At 40.8% G+C, this 12,860-nt stretch overlaps 1 protein-coding gene across 1 annotated transcript in view; it reads left to right on the forward strand.

Annotated features, from left to right (window-relative positions):
• The first annotated feature begins 10,699 nt into the window (after positions 1-10,699).
• The window catches only part of LOC115111960 (hypermethylated in cancer 2 protein), a 56,000-nt gene continuing 53,839 nt past the window's right edge, over positions 10,700-12,860 (forward strand). The window contains exon 1 of the mRNA XM_029638532.2: positions 10,700-10,786. The gene's annotated coding sequence lies outside the window, so the exon portion shown is untranslated. The remainder of the gene's footprint in view (positions 10,787-12,860) is intronic.

Below are 12,860 nucleotides of genomic sequence, written 5' to 3' on the forward strand. Positions count from 1 at the left end.
TTTCTTTAAAGTTAGGGTTAGGCATAAGGTTAGCAGTGTGGTTAAGGTTAGGGTTATGTTTACAATCACACTTTAAGAAGATAAATAGTAGAAATGGGGTTTATGACTTTGTGTTTGTGGTAACTAGTGATGACCTAGCATTAGCTTGACCTGAGTTACTGCCCTGATGACATAGATGGCTTCAACAACAACGATAATGTGTGTTATGTTAGAAGTTGTATTAAAAAATATCAGGTTTGATAAACTAGTGGGTTGATTACCCAGCCAAGCAGATATAAATAATAGGGTCATTTTGGTTGTGAAGTGCATTATCAAAAGTTTTTCCCTTTCTTTATATCAAAATGCAATGTACCACTTTGCTGTCTGTTGTGTCACCCTGTCACAGGACCTCCCAGTCAGCGCCACATCATAAGATGAGGAAGTACATTGTTTATGAGGATTGCCTGCTGCAATTGTTCGAGTGATGCTCAGTTTGCAGCCAAACATGCAACATAGAGAAGACCAGCAAAGGAACCCTCATCATCACGCAGACATGCCCTTGCTGTGAGCATTCCTATAAATAGAACAGGGAGGACACTTAAATCAGGTTGGTGGCATCTGACCTAGTCAAAGGTCAAATAGTTTGAGATTTTTCCAAATTCACCTTCATAACCTAGCCTGGTGGAGCCAATCTGATCTCTGCGTTTACCATTCTATTTCTCTTCACATCTGAAGTGAAATAGAAATACATGTTAGAGGCTTCCCTACAGACCCGGGTTCGATCCCGGGCTGTATCACAACTGGCTGTGGTTAGGAGTCCCATAGGGTGGCGCACAATTGGCCCAGCATCCTCCGGGTTAGGGGAGGGTTTGGCCGGGGGAGGCTTTACTTGGCTCATCGTGCTCTAACGACTCCTTGGCGCCTGCAGGCTGACCTTGGTCTTCAGGTGAACAGTGTTTCCTCCGACACATTGGTGTGGCTGGCTTCAGGTTAAGTGGGCGGGTGTTAAGAAGCGCGGTTTGGCGGGTCATGTTTCGGAGGACGCATGACTAACCTCCGCTTCCCGAGCTTGTTGGGAAGTTGCAGTGATGAGACAAGATCAAAATTGGGGAGAAAAGTGGGGTAAAATACAAAAGAATTTAAGGTGAAAGTTGCACATTGTTATATGTGACCCGATTCAGGAAACTATGCTTTTTTTCTGGCAGAAATGCCTTTTCGAACATGTGAACTTTCATGTGCCTTAAAACCATTTTTGTAATATCATAGTATATGGGATTGATATGAAGAAATGTGGCTTAATTAATTTGTTTAATATTATGGTGTTTCCATTAGGATGGAATAGAAAATCTGGCGCTGTACAACGTGATTGTCGGGAGTAGGCTACAGGATTGGAGTAGTCTGAATTTGTTTGCCTTCATTAGACAACTTTGTTCCAATATTTATGTAAATCAGTGATATTTATTCCCATAGTAATTCATTATAGATCCATAACTAAATCAACATCTGCATTTTGAAAGAGTATCCTTTTATCTTTATTTTATTACCAAAACATGGTTATTTGTTTATTAGGCTACTGTGCTACTGTTCTTTTCTGATAAAATCTATTCCATTGCATTCGGCGTGGAGCCCAGTTTCATAATATAACCATATTTCCCAGCTGTTTGCCGTCGTTTTGAAATAATCGTGAAAAAACAAGCCTTATTTAAGTGCATCTTTCACCCTGCCGTTAGTTCTATTGAGCACTGTGGCACTAACTCGCCTTCTGAACGTTCTATTCCAAGCTTATTGTTGAACATAACAATGCCTGCTTTGCTATTGTTGGCAATGAGACCTGCTCACGTTGTTTTATAGTTCAAATGTAAACAACAAAAATAATAGTGGAACTCTGCGGTCTTCCCATTGTTTCCTATGGGGGAAATATAGGCATGTCTGTCTATTTCGCCAAATATCTCGCAATGTGTATATTTGGATTATTTCAAGTCGGACACCATTTTAATCATGAGAATCTCCTCTTTCTAATTATGTCATTCTGGGAAGCTAGCTCAGTTGTCATCAAATGCTAGCCCCAAAATACTTTTTGCCCTTGGAACACTGAGCTCCCCCCATCCTATGGAGAGGCATGCCGGTCTATTTCGCCAAACATCTCACTGTCTATATTTTCTTTTTTCAAGTCGGGTGTAACCGGTATGAAATGGCTAACTAGTTAGCGGGGTGCGCGCTAATAGCGTTTCAATCAGTGACGTCACTCGCTCTGAGACCTTGAAGTAATTGTTCCCCTTGCTCTGCAAGGGTCGTGGCTTTTGTGGAGTGATGGGTAACGATGCTTCGAGGGTGGCTGAGTGTCGATGTGTGCAGAGGTTCCCTAGTTCGAGCCCAGGTAGGCTCGAAATCTGCTTACAAGCAAAAGCTAAAGCAGGAAGTACCAGTGACTCGCTCAATATGGAAGTGGTCAGATGACACAGATGCTAAGCTACAGGATAATTTTATTAGCACAGACTATAATATTTTATGGGATTCTTCCGATGGCATTGAGGAGTACACCACATCAGTCACCGGCTTCATCAATAAGTGCATCGAAGCATAACCGCGAGCTGCCCAGTGACACGAGCCTACCAGACGAGCTAAATTACTTCTATGCATGCTTCGAGGGAAGCAACACTGAACCATGCATGAAAGCACCAGCTGTTCCGGACAACTGTGTGATCACGAACTCCGATGTGAGTAAGACCTTTAGATAGGTAAACATTCACAAGGCCGCAGGGCCAGACGGATTATCAGGACGTGTACTCAGAGCATGCGTTGAACAACTGGCAAGTGTCTTTCACTGATATTTTCAACCTGTCCCTGACCGAGTCTCTAATACCAACATGTTTCAAGCAGACCACCATAGTTCCTGTGCCCAAGAACACCAAGGTAACCTGCCTAAATGACTACTGACCAGTAGCACTCACATCTGTAGCCATGAAGTGCTTTAAAAGGCTGGTCATGGCTCACATCAACACCATTATACCATAAATCCTAGACCCACACCAATTTTCATACCGCCCCAACAGATCCACAGATTACGCACTCCACACTGCCCTTTCCCACCTGGACAAAAGGAATACCTACGTGAGGATGCTATTGACTACAGCTAAGCGTTCAACACTATAGTGCCCTCAAAGCTCATCACTAAGCTAAGGACCCTGGGACTAAGCGCTTTCCTCTGCAACTGGATCCTGGACTTCTTGACGGGCCACCCCCAGATGGTAAGTGTATGTTACAACACATCTGCCACGCTGATCCTCAACACAGGGGCCCCTCAGGGGTGTGTGCTCAGTCCCCTCCTGTACTCCCTGTTCACTCATGACTGCATGGCGAAGCAAGACTCCAACATCAACATTACGTTTGGTGTCTCATCACTGACAACGATGATACAGCCTTTAACGAGAAGGTCAGTATAACAACCTCTCCCTCAACGTGATCGAGACAAAGGAGACACACTGGGGCCAAGTTTCATGCCAGCAAGGACCTCTAACCAGGCGGTGTCAGAGGAAGGCCCTAAAAATTGACAAAGAATACAGCCACCCTAGGAATATACTTTTCTCTCTGCTACCGCACGGCAAGCGGTACCGGAGTGGAAAGTCTCGGTCCAAAAGGCTTCTTCTTAACAGCTTCTACCCCCAAGACATAAGAATACTGCCCCCCCCCCCCTTCACATTTTTACGCTGCTGCTTCTCTCTGTTTATTATATATGCATAGTCACTTTACCTCTACCTACATGTACATATTACCTCAATTATCTCTGCTTAACCTGTGCCCCAGCACGTTGACTCTGTACCGGTAGCCTTGTTACTGTCATTTTATTGTTATTTTTCTATTTTCTTATTTTATTTTTATTTTATTTGTATTTATTCATTATTTACTTCAGTTTATTTAGTAAATACTTTTTAAACACTTCGTTTTTCTTAAAACTGCATTGTTGGTTAAGGGCTTGTCAGTAAGCATTTCACTGTAAGGTTGTATTTGGAGCATGTGAAAAATAAGATTTGATTTGATTTGAACTACTGCTCTAGGGTACATATCAGAATATACATCATTTTAAAAAGGAAATCCTGATACATTTTTAACTTTGTTTGACGAGTGGTTCTGAAAAGTAAAAAAATATTTATAATATAACCAACTTTGAAAGCATTAGTTACAACTGCTGTTCAAAAATCATGCATGTGCCATTGACATTAGAATTTTAGAAGCTTACCATGTAATGGGGCAGCTATGTTTTTGGATTCCGAATTTGGTTAGATAGAGGCACCACATTTCACACACACAGCTAGAACAGGATTTTTAAAAAGATGTGTATATACAGGGACATCACAGAACTCAAGCATCAACCCCACAGAAGCCTTTATCCAATATGGCCGCCAAACAACTCAATGGGTCTTAACAACACTGTCATCTCAGATTTTCAACATATGCTTTTGAACCATAGCTAAACAAGCATTTGTGTAACAGTATTGATAGCCTAGCATAGGATTATGCCTGGCATTCAGCATGCAACATTTTCACAAAAACCAGAAAAGCATTCAAATAAAATCATTTACCTTTGAAGAACTTCAGATGTTTTCAATGAGGAGACTCTCAGTTAGATAGCAAATGTTCAGTTTTTACAAAAATATTATTTGTGTTGACAAATCGCTCCATTTTCTTCATCACGTTTGGGTAAGAAAAAACCCGAAAATTAAGTCATTAAAACGCGAACTTTTTTCCAAATGAACTCCATAATATCGACAGAAACATGGCAAACGATGTTTAGAATCAATCCTCAAGGTGTTTTTCACATATCTATCGATGATAAATCCTTCGTGGCAGTTGACTTTCTCTTCTGAAGAAATGGAATGGGCATGGACCTAGAGATTACGCAATCATTTCGACACAGGACACCGGGCGGACACCTGGTAAATGTAGTCTCTTTATGGTCAATCTTCCAATGATATGCCTACAAATACGTCACAATGCTGCAGACACCTTGGAGAAACGACAGAAAGGGCAGGCTCATTCCTGGCGCATTCACAGCCATAAAAGGAGACATTGGAACACAGCGCCTTCAGAATCTGGGGCATTTCCTGTATGAAACTTCATCTTGGTTTCGCCTGTAGCATTAGTTCTGGGGCACTCACAGATAATATCTTTGCAGTTTTGGAAACGTCAGAGTTCTTTCTTTCCAAAGCTGTCAATTACATGCATAGTCGAGCATCTTTTCGTGACAAAATATCTTGTTTAAAACGGGAACGTTTTTTATCCAAAAATTAAAAGAGCGCCCCCTATCTCGAAGAAGTTAATGGACAATTTCACATGATCATACCTGTATAAAATATAATTGTATTATGATTAAAAATATCTTAAAATATTCATAGTGATGTAGAATACACAACCAAATGAGCCAGGTGTGCCAGATATGTTAAATTATTCACAGAATTGTGGTACGAATGTGCCCAATAAGCTGTCTGAATCACTAATTTGTGAAGTTGATATGATCAATAATTGCTATATTTCATCTTCAAACATGTACAATGGATGTGAGCTGATTTAAAATGATATTAACAGTTAATAGGATAACATTGTATATAACAGAGAACTAGAAACTTACATTACAATGCGTACATTACAATGTAAAATTCCATAAGAATGCCAATACGTTTTGACCTAATGATGAGAGTAGCAAACCATTACACAAGGCGTGACCCAAATGTAGACACAGGAGGCAGATGGTAAGAGCTCCAATATTTATTATAATAAAGGGAGTAGGCAAAGGCAGGTCGGGGACAGGCGAGAGTTCATAAACCAGGTCAGAGTCCAAACAGTACCAGACGAAAGGCAGTCTCGAGGTCAGGCCAAGCAGGGGTCAGATACCAGATCCGAGTCCAAAAACAGTACAAGGGGATAGACAGGCTGGTATTCAGAACAGGCAGAGTGGTCAGGCAGGCGGGTTCGGAGTCAGGACAGGCAAGGGTCAAAACAGGAGGACTAGAAACAAACAGAGACTGGGAAAAATAGGAGCAAGGAAGAATGATGGTTGACTTGGAAAACAAGACGAACTAGCACAGGGAGACAGGAAACACGGGGATATATACAGTGCCTTGCGAAAGTATTCGGCCCCCTTGAACTTTGCGACCTTTTACCACATTTCAGGCTTCAAACATAAAGATATAAAACTGTATTTTTTTGTGAAGAATCAACAACAAGTGGGACACAATCATGAAGTGGAACGACATTTATTGGATATTTCAAACTTTTTTAACAAATCAAAAACTGAAAAATTGGGCGTGCAAAATTATTCAGCCCCCTTAAGTTAATACTTTGTAGCGCCACCTTTTGCTGCGATTACAGCTGTAAGTCGCTTGGGGTATGTCTCTATCAGTTTTGCACATCGAGAGACTGAAATTTTTTCCCATTCCTCCTTGCAAAACAGCTCGAGCTCAGTGAGGTTGGATGGAGAGCATTTGTGAACAGCAGTTTTCAGTTCTTTCCACAGATTCTCGATTGGATTCAGGTCTGGACTTTGACTTGGCCATTCTAACACCTGGATATGTTTATTTTTGAACCATTCCATTGTAGATTTTGCTTTATGTTTTGGATCATTGTCTTGTTGGAAGACAAATCTCCGTCCCAGTCTCAGGTCTTTTGCAGACTCCATCAGGTTTTCTTCCAGAATGGTCCTGTATTTGGCTCCATCCATCTTCCCATCAATTTTAACCATCTTCCCTGTCCCTGCTGAAGAAAAGCAGGCCCAAACCATGATGCTGCCACCACCATGTTTGACAGTGGGGATGGTCTGTTCAGGGTGATGAGCTGTGTTGCTTTTACGCCAAACATAACGTTTTGCATTGTTGCCAAAAAGTTCAATTTTGGTTTCATCTGACCAGAGCACATTCTTCCACATGTTTGGTGTGTCTCCCAGGTGGCTTGTGGCAAACTTTAAACTACACTTTTTATGGATATCTTTAAGAAATGGCTTTCTTCTTGCCACTCTTCCATAAAGGCCAGATTTGTGCAATATACGACTGATTGTTGTCCTATGGACAGAGTGTCCCACCTCAGCTGTAGATCTCTGCAGTTCATCCAGAGTGATCATGGGCCTCTTGGCTGCATCTCTGATCAGTCTTCTCCTTGTATGAGCTGAAAGTTTAGAGGGACGGCCAGGTCTTGGTAGATTTGCAGTGGTCTGATACTCCTTCCATTTCAATATTATCGCTTGCACAGTGCTCCTTGGGATGTTTAAAGCTTGGGAAATCTTTTTGTATCCAAATCCGGCTTTAAACTTCTTCACACCAGTATCTCGGACCTGCCTGGTGTGTTCCTTGTTCTTCATGATGCTCTCTGCGCTTTTAACGGACCTCTGAGACTATCACAGTGCAGGTGCATTTATACGGAGACTTGATTACACACAGGTGGACTGTATTTATCATCATTAGTCATTTAGGTCAACATTGGATCATTCAGAGATCCTCACTGAACTTCTGGAGAGAGTTTGCTGCACTGAAAGTAAAGGGGCTGAATAATTTTGCACGCCCAATTTTTCAGTTTTTGATTTGTTAAAAAAGTTTGAAATATCCAATAAATGTTGTTCCACTTCATGATTGTGTCCCAATTGTTGTTGATTCTTCACAAAAAAATACAGTTTTATATCTTTATGTTTGAAGCCTGAAATGTGGCAAAAGGTCGCAAAGTTCAAGGGGGCCGAATACTTTCGCAAGGCACTGTACACCGGGATAATAAGTGACACCTGGGGAGGGGGTGGAGACAATCACAAGGACAGCTGAACCAGATCAGGGTGTGACAAGGCCTAATTAATCTAAATGAAGATTTTTTCTTACTAAGGGGCCATAGCAGATTGGTCTGTTACTAGAATACTAAAAGTAATATAAATGGCCTCAAACGGCTCAACATTTGACTTTACTACATTGTAACTGGGCAGGTTTATAGTTCTCATAATGACAACGGCTACAAGGATAACATTGTATATTTTTTTAATCAGCTCACTTATATAACTATTTTCATGTGCATATCTATTTTACATGTTTGAAGATTAAATATTGCAATTATTGAACATAATTCCTCTTATCATAGCCTATGCTAAACCCATTTCACTTATAGGCTATCTAAAAATGAAGATAGGCCTATTGATAATATTGAGACTGTGATTTTAATCCTCTTTGTATCTGCATGTTTGAACCATATCAGCTTCTCAGAGTAGGAGTGCTGATCTCCCCTTTACAATTTTTAAATTGTGATCTAAAAGGCTAAACTGATCGTGGATCAGCACTCTTAGTTAGGGACTTCAGTTGAGTATGGCGCTCAAGACCAAAAATGAAAAGTAGACTAAATTACATTCCAATCCCCATTAAAATGCTAAGATAAGCTTCCCCTAAAGTAAATGTAATTACATTTGTCAAAATGAACTATATGATTACTTGTGCCTATGCATAAATAAAAACAATCATTCAAAATACTACACCAGAGAACATGATTTGGCAGAGAGGAGCATTAGCTTCTTTAAAAGAAAATGAGCAGTGGATTGTTTTAAGCATGCAATTTGAGACGTGCTTGCGGCAAATAACCTACCCATTAGTGTAAGGTACTTAAAAATAGTTTAAAGTACCACTTAAGTCATTTTTGGGGGGTATCTGTGTTTTAATTTACTATTTATATTTTTGACAACTTTTACTTTTACTTCACTACATTCCTAAGCAAAATAGTGTACTTTTTAATCCATACATTTTCCCTGTCACCCAAAAGTACTCGTTACATTTGAATGCTTAGCAGGACAGGAAAATTGTCCAATTCACACACTTATCAAGAGAACATCCCTGGTCATCCATACTGCCTCTGATCTGATGTCTGTGTTGCCCCTGGCTATCCATAAGTAAGTAATATATATATTGTGCCTTGAGGTATGCTTAATATAAGGAATTTGAAATTAATAATACTTCTACTTCTTCTTTTGATACTTAATTATATTTGAGTGATTACATGTACTTTTGATACTTAAGTATATTTATAAACGAATACCTTTAGATTTATACTCAAGTAGTATTTTACTGAGTGACTTTCACTTGAGTCATTTCTATTAAGGTACCTTTTACTTAAGTATGACAATTTGGTCGTTTTTCCACTACTGAGCCCAACAAGTAGCTAATCATTGTGTTGCAGTGGTCAGTGAAAAGCAGTTAAATACTGTAGGTCTAGGTCTATCGCAATATTTCAAAATACAATCGTAGGAAAAACAGTTTAGAAAGCAAATGGCTATTGATAAAAAAAAGAAGACAAAGAAAATACTCTAATCTGTTTCTAGTTATCAGAATTCTTAACTCCCAATTGAGAAAACAGAGGAGTCCAGCCGCCATATCCCGGTGAATGCAAACATATTCACGGTATTCATCATCACTATCTTCCTCAGTTGTTTTAGGAAACGACTCCGACGGGAAGTTGTGTCCTGTCGTCAATTCTTCGGTCGTGGGACTATGTAGTTGGATGCAGTTTTAATGGCAACCGAGCCATAAAATGGGCTAGGCCTGCATGAAAGGCCCTGTTCACTAGGCTACTCCCAAAATGACATTATTGTGGCACCTTCCAACGTTAAAGTCCTTATTAAGTAGCCAATTTTTTATTTTTCTTTAGGCTACAATACCTTGCCAGGTCATTTGGGGTGGCCTAGTGGTTAGAGTGTTGGACTAGTAACTGGAAGGTTGCGAGTTCAAACCCCTGAGCTGACAAGGTACAAATCTGTCGTTCTGCCCCTGAACAGGCAGTTAACCCACTGTTCCCAGGCCGTCATTGAAAATAAGAATGTGTTCTTAACTGACTTGGTTTTGTATAATTGCGGGCTATTCTCTGGGTGCTGAAATTTGTGAACTGCTTGTGATAAATACACAATTTCATGTGACGTTGGAGCTCCAGTCCGCCCACTCTAGTGACGCTCAACTCCATTTTAAATCACTGAGTTGAGTTTAGTCGGCTATCGTTATGTAGGCCTACAATACGACCTGATATTATTATTGTCTGCAGGCCTACAATATCACAATAGTGATAAGGAAATGAAAACCACACACTCACCAGAGCAGTCTCCTAATCCCAAGCATTCATTCGCTTTTGTATTGCTGTGTGGAATTGCCCACAAAGCCTGCCACGGTTCCCCTGAAATTGAAAATAACCTAATTTAAACCAACCACGATGACAATATGCATTGATCTATTGGTGACGTTATAGGCCTACTGGTCATGTCCAGTCAATATAACACTATTAACGTCTTATTACACATGTATGTTACGATTGAGTTTTGGAGCATGTAGGGTTCATTTGCAACTAGGCCTACAAAACTATTGCAAAACACAAAAGTATGACATTGCTTCATTTAAATTGTCTACGGCCTTAGTGTGATAAATAGAAGACGTGTATTGCTAATCAAGGTATATGACTACAAGTCGACAGATGTGATTACAAAGAAGCGCTGCACCATGGTGGGTGATACGCCTAGACCAGGTTCACAGTATCTAATCGCCTGCATATGGGAAACATTATTAGGCCACGCCGAGCTGCATTGTGAAGGGGCTTCGTGTTGATAAATCCGATACTCCGCAAACCGCCATGTAACACCGACGAGGAAAGAGCCCGATGTTGTCTCCTTTTCCTCCGCTCTTATTTGGCTTCTATTCAAATTTGGGTCAGGGGTGAGAAAGCCCAACGTCACAAGCTTGCAACATGGCGTCCCGAAGGCTGTGAGATGAGCAAGAGGATGGTACATTGAGAACGATTCTACCGATGTAAAAAGGTATCTACGCGTTATTTATCTTATTCTCCGATGCGTGGGATAGTATGCTAGTGCAGGTTTATTGTCGGTTGTGAACGGATTGATTGCGCAAAGGGGTGTGAATCGCAAATGATCTTCGCTGTGGTGGCTTTCTATCGCGTGCCAACAAAAAGGGATTCGCTTATGGTGCCTATACTGGCTCTACCAGCTTGGCAAGATGTCAGCTCCCTTTTTGTCTGCATGAACATCTTTGAAAACCCGCTGTCGATCACAGCATGAATTTTCTACCGTTTTTGGTTTTGTAGATACGATAACATTGTTTAAATTTATGTTATTTCGCAATGTTGGTTGCACCCGATGATAGCCTGCCACTGTTTAATGCTTGGGTAAACTAGCTGGCAACCTGAAAGAAAGGAGGGATCTCAATGCAATTAGTTTAGCTTGCGCACTACGATTCTCCCTCATCTTTAAAAACATTTGTTATTTCGATTGTACATGCCATTTTATAGGCATTGGATTTCTCATGGGAATGCCGTTTTCATATTTGGACTTCGATGCTATGTTGATCACAACACATTTTATGGATGCAATTATTTGATTAAGGTAGGCTTCATTACACATTCATGGTCACGTTCATTTCCTAAATCGTACAATATCGAATTTGGTGGCAGATTTATATTTTGACGAGCTTTTCTCATTCCTGTTTACATTGTACATTTTATGTAGGCCCATGCCTTACATGATGCTAAACACAGCATTGTTTACCTTATCTATCTTATAGCCCATTTATTGATACAACATTGCACTTTAATTGATGAACGAGAACACATATTACGTTTACTCGCAGTGTTGTCTATATAAATAGGCTACACTAGTGAAGCTTTTATGATGATGTGACGGCTCTACAGCTGCATACATCGACAAGCTTTGTGGCAGTCCGCGAATGTATATCTTTACATTGTAGCCAAGCAGGTTCCGTTGTTTTACCGTAGCCAGGCTTATGTTGCATAATGTGTAACCACCCTTTCAGTCAATTGAAAAAATGTAAAAAAATATATATAAAAAAAGCAAACAAAACGGGTTGTTTACTTTTTAAATGTTGTTTAATCATAGCCAATGTATCTAGGCTATGCTACCAGTTCGTCTGAGATATTTTTGAGTGGTGTAGGCTAATATGTGTGAGCCCTGCCTACTCAGGTGACTTGTGTTGTTAAAGGGGCACGGAGATAATCAATAGCTGGAATGTCAGCTATTGCGTTCTGGTAGCTGTTTTCATTTTAAGCAAACTAAGATTTTGCCTGTCCCAGGTAGGCTATACATGGTGTATAGTTGCAACGAGGTATACATGATGTGGTCATGTAAAGCTGCATTTTCTGAACAAAAAAATACAATGTAGCTGATGATGCATCTATTCTACAGGCTTGCATGCTGATTCTTCATTGATAGTGAGTGGACAGGAAGTTAGGTCATCTCTCCTGAGTAACATAGGGTTATTACTGCGTAGTTATACAGAGGCCCATGAAGTGGCTTTGGTGGGTGGGTGTTGCGTGCACAAACTCCTTTTGACCGGCTACTGCTGCTAGTACTTTCTGTTTTAACTTACTTACCACACACACACACACACACACACACACACACACACACACGCAGGCAGACAGGCAGTGTGTTCTGTGTACATTGTGGTCATGGTTTACAGTGTGGGGGCTATAAGAAGGGGACTTAGGCTATATGTTCTGCTGACATGTTGGCCTGGGACTTATGGATTGTGCTTAGCTGGTGCGTGCAACACTGTATTTGTTCCTGCCTGGGTCGTGTGGTTTGTTCAGTGGCTAAACCTCCTCAGGGAAGGGTTGTTGTTTAAGGAGAGGAAACAGTCCTTGGAATGTTGTGCTGATAGCCTGCAGGGTGTGCAGTCTTTGAAGGCAGGTAAAGGGGAGAGGAATCTGTTAGTGGGACCATAAGAATCTTTACCCTAACATGCCCTCTGTCCCTTACTGTGGATATCGCAGCGCTGGTCATGCGGGTGCACGCGCGCACACACACACACACACACACACACACACACACACACACACACACACATTAGTGTGTAGCG

The sequence above is a fragment of the Oncorhynchus nerka genome, linkage group LG27, assembly GCF_034236695.1.
Source record: "Oncorhynchus nerka isolate Pitt River linkage group LG27, Oner_Uvic_2.0, whole genome shotgun sequence".
Taxonomy (NCBI): Eukaryota; Metazoa; Chordata; class Actinopteri; order Salmoniformes; family Salmonidae; genus Oncorhynchus; species Oncorhynchus nerka.